Source organism: Natator depressus, chromosome 5, assembly GCF_965152275.1.
Source record: "Natator depressus isolate rNatDep1 chromosome 5, rNatDep2.hap1, whole genome shotgun sequence".
Classification (NCBI taxonomy): Eukaryota; Metazoa; Chordata; order Testudines; family Cheloniidae; genus Natator; species Natator depressus.
In genome coordinates this window covers 55,049,795-55,059,719 of record NC_134238.1, presented here as the reverse complement: position 1 = coordinate 55,059,719, position 9,925 = coordinate 55,049,795, and positions in this window count along the sequence as shown.

Below are 9,925 nucleotides of genomic sequence, written 5' to 3'. Positions count from 1 at the left end.
TATGCCATGTTGTCTTCTGATTAGCAGCATTCCCTGTCAGTTTTTCAGGATCACTAGGAAATCAAGTGCACTCTCACAATGATGTGCAAGAAACACCTGTAAAGTGTGGGCCAGTGTCATAAGGTACCTACAGGTGCAGGTGGTCAGAAATTCTTACAGGTCAGAATACTGAATCTGTAAGCTAAATATTTCAGAGATGCTTCAAAGCTGCCCTGGAACTCTATCTGGCAGGCTACAGGGGAGCCTGGGCTTCCACCCACTTTGCCTAGTGAGCTGCTGTAGCACAAAACTCCATAGCTCCCCTGCAGGTCCACCAGGTGGACTGAGAGAGCCTAAAAACACTGGCTCATCCAGCTCCTGAGCAAGGGACCCTTAAAATAGGGGCTCTTTTGCCTTTCACAGAACTTAGGAATTTGGTTTTGCTCCACACTAGAACAAACCCAAAACTCTAGAAGAGCAGTACCTTCCTTTGCATACTTAAAGATAGCTTACTATTCTGTAATATCACTATTGATGTACCATACCTTTTGTTGAAGAGCAGCAGCACTAAGTGGCCTTTAAGCGTTAAGATACTTATCAACTCACGTGCACCATGAAACCTGTTTTAAAAAGAGCCCATGGTGAAATTTGGCAATAGAAAATGGAACATCATGAAATAACTTTTTGAAGGGGGAAACCTTACCCTCCCTTTCAGTTATGGAGCACATGGCTAAACTAAAGTCAGGACAAATATTTGTGAATACACCAGTACTACAGCACAGACCCTGAGCATAGACCGAAAAAAAAACCAAAAAAACCACTGGTTTACCTTAACACCTAGGGCATGCTGTTCAGGATACCTAGAACTGTCAGCCTCTCTACCTCCACATGTGCCATCTGGCACTGGGGTGCTCTTAGGGTCACAACACCTTACCTTGCTTTCAGGTAGAGGTAAGCTGTACTGGTCCAAATAGAAGAGCTTTATCTACAAGAAGGCTGCATGGATTCCTTTGTGGTGGATGAAGCCAAGCTGTAGTGCTTTGAAATATGGGGGGAAGCCAAAGTGTTGCTGACACATGTAGCAGGACAGATTATGTTCAAGTGGCTTTGATAAGTGAGGGCAGCCACTAGCCTATTTTAGTGAAGTCAAATTGGCACAGCTACAGGGCACACTATACTTTAGACTTCCTTTGTCCCTCTGACGTGCACCCCTCAGATGACAGGTGTAGCTTCCTTCACCTCATGGGAGAGGAAGGAGGTGAAAGTCATGCCATTCAGCATCTCTGGGTGCCTGTATCTGGCATCTGTAAGACCTTTTCCTCCTATGACCAGCAGCTAATTAGTGATTTTAATATCTTCTTAAAGTTCTTCACACAACACGTGGTCAACCTGTGGAACTCATTGCAGAGATATTGTGAAGGGCAAAAGTATAACTGGGTTCAAAAAGAATTAGATAGGTCCATCAATAACTATTAGCCAAGACTGTCAGGGACACAACCCTGGTGTTCTTGGTGTCCCTAAACCTCTGATTGCTAGGTGTGATTAGGTGACAGGATCAATCACTTGATAAACTGTCCTGTTGTGTTCATTTCCTCTGAAGCTTTTGGCACTGGACACTGTCAGAAGACAGGGTACTGGGCTAGATGGACCATCAGTCTGACTCAGTATGGCCATTATGTTCAAACAGGGAAACTGAGGTGCACCTGATTAATAAAAACACAACTCCCTCATTCTCTGCACAAACAAAAAGGCTCTATTAAGCCCAGCTGCAACACACGGCAATCTTTTTGCAGTTGGAGTTGTAGGTTCTTATGGAAGAGGACTTCTAAAATAGGCCACTAGCTATCTGTGAAGACACCAAATCCATGTCTATAGATTTCCACCCTATCAGAACCTAGACTGTTACCCAGCTCTTTCCCCGTTATATCCTTCACTAACTCCTCCCTCAACTATCCACCTGTCTCTCTTTACCATTGTTACCTCAAAACTCTAACAGATAAGACAAAAGTGCGGACCCAGATAAATATCTGTCACTTTTTAAAACTCATGTGGTAAGTAAAACCAACCCAGTGTAAAGACAGATTTACTAAAATTAAATTAACAAAGGCAACAGAATAGCAGCTCAGAGGTTTGACCCAAAAGGGCATAAAGCCTGGCTCTCTTCTACCCTTAGCAAGCTATAGGAACTCCTTTACTTGAGATCACTTTCACTGGCAACTCAGACAGAAAGGCAGACAGCTTGTCGTGACTGCAGACTACTGCCGCGGTTGCTGGATTCCGGACCTGTAACTGCCTTAGATGGGATGACAGGAGGGACATGGACTGAAACTGGATCAGGTACCCTGCGATGGTCTTCAGGTAGGTATCTCGTGAAGAGTCTTGCCTCTTGACGTGTGCACAGAAGAACTAGGCATGGGCTGCCTCTGTGGTGGACAGCCCCTGGTGCTGAACACACTGGCCTTAAATATACTTGGGCATGTGACCTTTTCCTGTACTTTTCTTCCCGTCGTTGGGAGAAAAGGCATCAGAGACTCAACCAAAAGGACCCACAAAATGGAGTCCAACCAACAACTTGACCATGACCGTTGACCCATAATTTCACAAAACAAACAATACATACATTCTAATAAACACCACATCTCCCCTCCTTGATGGTAAGAGGAGATACACCTGCTTTGCCGTCACAACCCAACCACTCTTGATTTCATACATAATGACATTTATATCAACTTAAATGGAACAATGAATTTGTTGGACTTCACTTGTTTCTTAATCCAGACAATTAAACATACCAGATATATAATAATGACCATTTGAACAATCAGAATCACTAGAACAGAGTGCAATAATATATGTCATACTTCATTATAATCAACAGACTCTCCAAATTTTTCCCACCAGTGATTTGATGCAGTATCACTCTGAATTCTTTTAAGAACTCATTTGATTTGGTTTGAAGCATGATGAAACAGATAACCTCCTAAGCATGACCTCTTTTCCTTCCCTTTGAATTTGTCTTAAGTGGTATTTCATTTCTGGATGGTTCATAAGATGTTCTAAGGCTGATATATTCACTCCTAAGTGAATTGGTTCAAGATGTTCATATGTGTCTGTATGGTTTGCATGGTCATAGGCACTGGAGCACTCACAGGGAAAAAGTAGCAGGTGCTCCACATCCACCGGCAGCTAAGCTCCCACCCCCTCCTCCTCCCCGCCTCCTTCTTCTGTCCCCACGAGCGTGCCGCATCCCCGCTCTTCCCCCTCCCTCCCAGGGCTTCCCGCCTGCCACCTAAGAGCTCTTTGGCGGAGCTTAGCACTTTCTGGGAGGGAGGGGGAGGAGGCGGAGAAGAGGCAGGGGAAGGGGGTGGAATGGGGGCTGGGCCAGTGTGGGAAAAGGTGGGGTGGGGCAGGGATGCTAGGGAAGGGATGGAATAGGGGTGGGGTGAGGGCAGTGCAGGGGCAGGGCCAAATACCCACCGGGCAGAGGGGAAGTAGGCGCCTATGTGCATGGTTATTTTGTTTAGAGTGAAATTCACATCACATCCCACTATGAAAAATATTGAACACCCCCTTTCCTGGAGAAGGCTTGGTAATAATCCTCACCAATTTGTACAGGTGAACACAGACCCAAACTGTTGGACCTTAAGAACAATGAAAAATCAATCAGGTTCTTAAAAGAAGAATTTTAATTAAAGAAAAGGTAAAAGAATCACCTCTCTAAAATCAGGATGGAAAATACTTTACAGGGTATTCAGATTCAAAACACAGAGGATCCCCCTCTGGGCAAAACCTTAAAGTTACAGAAAACAGGAATAAACCTCCCTCGTAACACAGGGAAAATTCACGTAAAACAAAAGATAAACTAATCCGCCTTGCCTGGCTTACCTATACTGGTTGCAATATTGGAGACTTGGATTAGGATGGGTTAGAGAAGATGGATTTCTGTCTGGCCTCTCTCAGTCCCAAGAGAGAACAAACACATAGAGCACAAACAAAAGCCTCCCTCCCCCCGACCCCCCCAAGATTTGAAAGTATCTTGTCCCCTTACTGGTCCTTTGGGTCAGGTGCCAGCCAGGTTAGCTGAGCTTCTTAACCCTTTACAGGTAACAGGATGTTGCCTCTGGCCAGGAAGGATTTTATAGCACTATATACAGAAAGGTGGTTACCCTTCCCTTTATATTTATGACAAGGCTCACCTAGCTCCCTCCCGCTAGGTGAGAGTTCGACACCCTGCCTTCATTAACTTTTCTACACAAGATATAATGTACTGGTGTATGCGTTGTCCGTAGCACCACTGGGGACATCCCGATAAGATATTCCCAATGTTTCAGAGACCAGATGAGAGCCAAAACCTCTCTCTCGCAGGGCGAGTACCTCTTTTCAATCTCGGACAGATGTTTCGATCTGTAGGCTAACGGTTTAAGACTTGCACCACTCTGTTGCAGCAAGAAAGCACTGAGCCCTCGTCCCGTAGTGGCGAGTTGCAGTTGAAATGGCTCATTAGGATGGGGCTATGCAAGTACAGGGGCTTGTACAAGAGCTTGTTTAAGTTTACAGACAGCTCCTTGTTCTCGGTCTCCCCAGATCCAATCCTGTTCTTTTCTGAGCAGGGCATAGAGGGGTTGTGGAATCTCCGCGTACCCATATATAAAGTCTCTTGAGAATCCTGTAAGGCCTAAAAAGGACCTCAACGCAGTGATATCATGTGGAGCCGGCAACTTGCAGATAAGCTCTATTCTAATTGTGTCTAGTCGGTGACCAAGTATTCCTAGTTCTATTCCCAGCCAAGTCACTTGCTGTTTTAACAACTGTGCCTTCTGTGGACTGTTGAAAAATCCAGTTTCTTGAACGACCTTCAACACCTCATCTAAGATATTTAGATTTTCTTTTCTTGATTTCATGGCTACAAGAATGTCATTCACATAACTGATGACCTTGTCTTAATGGCTCAGGTGTTTCCACATCCTTGTCACATATCTGTGACATAGTGAGGGCGCAACGTGGTATCCTGGTGAATGTTAACTGCTGATTGTCATATGTGAATGCGAATTTGTACCACTCATCACAATGCAGGGGTATCAAGAAGGTGGCATTGGTCAAGTCAATCACAGAAAACCATTGCACACCTGCAACTATTGCTTACATGATCTCTGGGAATTTAGCTACAATGGGTGCTAATCTAGGTGTTACATGATTCAAGGCTCTGTAATCTACTATCAGTCTCTATGTGACCTTGTCAGATTTTAACACCGGCCATATTGGAGCATTATAGACGCTGGCAGTTTCGACAAGGATTCCTTGTTCTTTTAACGAGTCAATGGTACTCCGGATCCAACTCCTGGGCCTCTTGCAAATATTTGTACTGTCTCTGTGGCCTCAGATCTGGACCCTCTACTATGACTTCTTCTTGGATCGTACCACAGTCCAACTTGTTCTTAGCAAAAAGTAGGGATATTTGCTGGTGACCTGAGCTGTACCTTCTCCCATGAAGGCATCCCAATCTCGGTTGGAGCTTTCAAAGCATCCACACGGTGCGAGGCAGACACTGTAAATCCTTCTTCCCCATTCTGGTCCTGAATTAACATCTGATTTGGGAGGTCCACAATCATAGTCAATTTCTTCAGTATATCTACCTCTGGGATGCCATGCCAATCTAGCCTCTGCATTCCAAAGGTTGCCCCCCATCATCAATGTCCCTATTAAACACAGGATGTGTTTTGAGAAGGGAACTGTGCTTTGTCTGCCATTATAGCCTTCTAGCACCCTGACCTCTTGGATGGGAAGCTTTTTGATTAGTAGAGCTACCTTAGTACAGACTATTGACATTGTGGCACCAGGGTCCAGCAGCATTGTTTGCTGTATTTTACCAAACTGCCCTACCAGGCAGATGTCTGCCACTGATCTCCCCCATTTGTCGTTATTAATAGGTGCCACATATGAAGAGGAAGGGAGAGTTTGGTACTTTCATAAGGACTTTTGCAGCTCTCCTGGTCTTGGAGGAGTCACTGCATTTGCTGTTGAATTGTCTCCCTCATACTTAGACAACCTCCTAAACAGCTCCTCTGTGGGAAGGCGATTGATTTGGTCTCGGGTTTTGTATTTTAAGAGCCTTTTCCACAGGACTGATCTAAATCCCTTCATTTCATCTGCAGCAGCTCAGCTGTAATTGGAGTCTCAAGCCTTGGCTGAATCATTATTCCCTTTTCCATTGAACTCATTGACCTTACCGTCAGCACCTTTGATTGTAGCAACTTTCTCCTTGTTCTCAGAGCCAGGGTGAGCCTCGCGTTGTAATTCATAAGCTTCCCGAGCTTGGCTTTTTAATTCTTTGAGGCTAGTTACCCTGGGGTTAGCTGGCCCCATAGTTATTCTCAATGCTGGTAGTACACCTTGCACAAATCTCCCTGAACTCAGGGATGTCACATGTTGCCACTCCATTTATGACTGGTCACATACCAGTAAGCCAATATAACCAATGCTTTCTAGCGAGAAATTTCTCTGGTCTTTCATTTAATTTCTGTCTGTCAGAGTACATTTTACCCAAGAGATTCTCATGGGGATAGTATAGTTTGGTTACCACTATGTAGATAACAATTCATCTAGATTAGCCATCTGGACTTTGCTTGGCAGAGCCTCAACATCTTCCCCGTTCATGCACTTTCTTATCAGGGCGACAGTGTCCTCTTTGCTGATACCGGCTATGCTGCTAATTTTCGTGAGCCAGTCTAGGGCATTTTCCTTAGTAAGGGGGCCCGTGTTCTTACTCATTGCCCTAGCCTGTTCTGGCCCTAGTGCACAAATTTCATAGCATGTTTCAAGTGGTTTGTTGGGCCCATAATGTACCACTGTGGTGGTAATTGGTGCGATTGGAGGATATTTCCTCCCCTCCTCCTCTACCTGAGATCTCACGCCCTCTTCGGGGCAGATGGTGGAGTATAGCTGTCACTGTAATCTGGAAGTGCTATTTCCCTTTTGCACTATACCCATCTGAATCTGATTCCCTTGACTCATAACCCTTTAAGGGATCAGTATGTATGGCACTTATAACCCCTTGTGATCTTTTCAGTTTCTCTTTTAACTTGTGTATTCTATGATCAAACAGAGTATGATTCCCAGTATCCTCTTTGGCTTTTGTGACCTCCTTCATCAGCTCCCTTACTGCAGCCTTGGAATCTTCTAATTTCTTTGCCAGTATGTAATCCTCTTTCTTTTTCTTTAATAAATTTCCATTTCGTTCTTTGATTTGTTCTTCTAATTGGTTTATCTGCAGTGTTTGATTTAATGTTAGAGCTGATGTGATGTTATGCTGCATAGTGAGCTTTTCTAATTCAGCTTCCTTGCTGTTTACTTGTCCTTGAGCTTTGGAAGCAGACTCCTGGTAGAGGTTCACCTGTTCGTCTAGCTCTTTAGCTACCATTACTAGGCTCTTTTCTTGGTTTTCTTATTAGGGGAGGGCTTAGAGATCACAAATCTCTCCCATGTTTTACACAATTTACCCAATGCACTTCCCCCTGAAAATAAGTTCTCTTCCCATGGGTTCTGATTTTTCTCAAATAAGCTGACACAAAATTCAAGGGAGTTTTTATTAATCTGCTTTGTCCACCTGGTCGATCCAAAAACCTTTACTGCCATCTTACACTGTCAGCTAATATCCTACCCACCAAAATGTTCAGCCTATCACAGAGAGACCAGAGCCTCTCTATTTCTCAGATAGCTTTCGATTTCTGAGTCCATCCGCACCCACCAGGCCGCGATGGCTGGAGCCCCTTTCCCATCCGCCGGGCTTACAAAGCCAGCACATGTCTTGCACTCACTGGGCTGTCACAGCCGGAGTGCTAATACAACAGAGCTCAGTGTCAGCACTGGCTTGTTGTGCCCATGAGGCTTTCTTGGAAGTAGAACTGGCAGCACTCACCACGCCACAGAGGCTGGAGTCTGCCAGTCTCGCTAGGTCCGTTGAGCCGGGGCTTTACTGTGTTCCCCCAACCTTTTGGCCAGAGCGGGTACACAGAGCTGCTCCTCTACAGCTCAGGCAGCGCACCTCTCAGCGCCTCCCACAAAGTGTGTGTTGGAGAGTCATCAGCCAATCGCTCAGACAAACAATTTTGTTTACATGTTGCGTGCAGTAGATAATGCTGCCTGCTTCTTGTTTACAATGTCACTTGAAAGTGAGAACAGGTGTTCACATGGCACTGTTGTAGCTGGCGTTGCAGGATATTTACGTGCCAGATGCGCTGAAGATTCATATGTTCCTTTGTGCTTCAACCACCTCAGAAGACACACATCAATGCTGATGATGTGTCCTGCTTGACAATGATCCAAAGCAGTGCAGACCAACGTATGTTCATTTTCATTATCCGAGTCAGATGTCACCAGCAGAAGGTTGATTTTCTCTTTTGGTGGTTCAGGTTCTGTAGTTTCTGCATCGGCGTGTTGCTCTTTTAAGACTTTTGAAAGCATGCTCCACACCTTGTCCGTCTCAGATTTTGGAAGGCACTTCAGATTCTTAAACCTTGGGTCACGTGCTGTAGCTATCTTTAGAAATCTCACATTGGTACCTTCTTTGCCTTTTGTCAAATCTGCTGTGAAAGTGTTTTTAAAATGAACAACATGCTGGGTCATCATCTGAGACTGCTATAACATGAAATAAATGGCAGAATGCAGGTAAAATAGAGAGCAGGAGACATTGAACTCCTTGGGGGAGAGTTGTGTCACAAATGTAATTAACATATTATTTTTTAGCAAGTCATCAGTACGGAAGCATGTCCTCTGGAACGGTAGCTGAAGCATGAAGGGCATGTGAATGTTCAGCATATCTGGAATGTAAATACCTTGCAATTCCGGCTACAAAAGTGCCATGGGAACGTTTGTTCTCACTTTCAGGTGACATTGTAAATAAGAAGCAGGCAGCATTATCTCCAGAAATGTAAACAAACTTTTTTGTCTTAGTGATTGGTTGAAAAAGAAGTAGGACTGAGTGGACTTGTAAGCTCTAAAGTTTTACATTGTTTTGTTTTTGAGTGCAGTTATGTAACAAAAAAAATCTACATTTGTAAGTTGCACTTTCATGACAAAGAGATTGCACTACAGTACTTATATGAGATGAACTGCAAAATACTATTTCTTTTGTAATTTTTACAGTGCAAGTATTTGTAATAAAAAATATAAAGGGAGCACTGGACATTTTATATTCTGTGTTGTAATTTAAATCAATATACTTGAAAATGTAGAAAAATACCCAAAAATATTTAATAAATTTCAACTGGTATTCTATTGTATGATTAAAACTGTGATTAATCATGATTAATTCGAGTTAATCGCATGAGTTAACTGAGATTGACAGCCTAATAAAAAACAATTGTAAGGAAAAACACTGAAACTGAGTTAAAAGAAAAGGAGTACTTGTGGCACCTTAGAGACTAACCAATTTATTTGAGCATGAGCTTTCGTGAGCTACAGCTCACTTCATCGGATGCAATGCAATCGTGAGCTGTAGTTCACGAAAGCTCATGCTCAAATAAACTGGTTAGTCTCTAAGGTGCCACAAGTACTCCTTTTCTTTTTGCGAATACAGACTAACATGGCTGTTACTCTGAAACCTGAAACTGAGTTGTTAATCGAAAGTCCCACGTATCCTTTTGTGGCTGGATATCAGAGGAGAATATGAAACAACAACTGTTATTTTGAGGTCCCCTACTAAAAAATAGGCAAGATGAGTTTGAAATGTTCACTCTGAAGATTTGATTTGCATGTGAGTAGACAACAAAGAACAAGTTCACAAAACAAACTTCAAAAATTCAACAAATTTATCCAGTTTTCATAGATATTCTAACTACAAATTGATTTTATTTTAAAAACTGATTTTTGAAACACTTAAAATTATTTTCTAATAGTTATAGAAATCATGTCTGACTTACATTACACAACACACCAACCACGCTATACT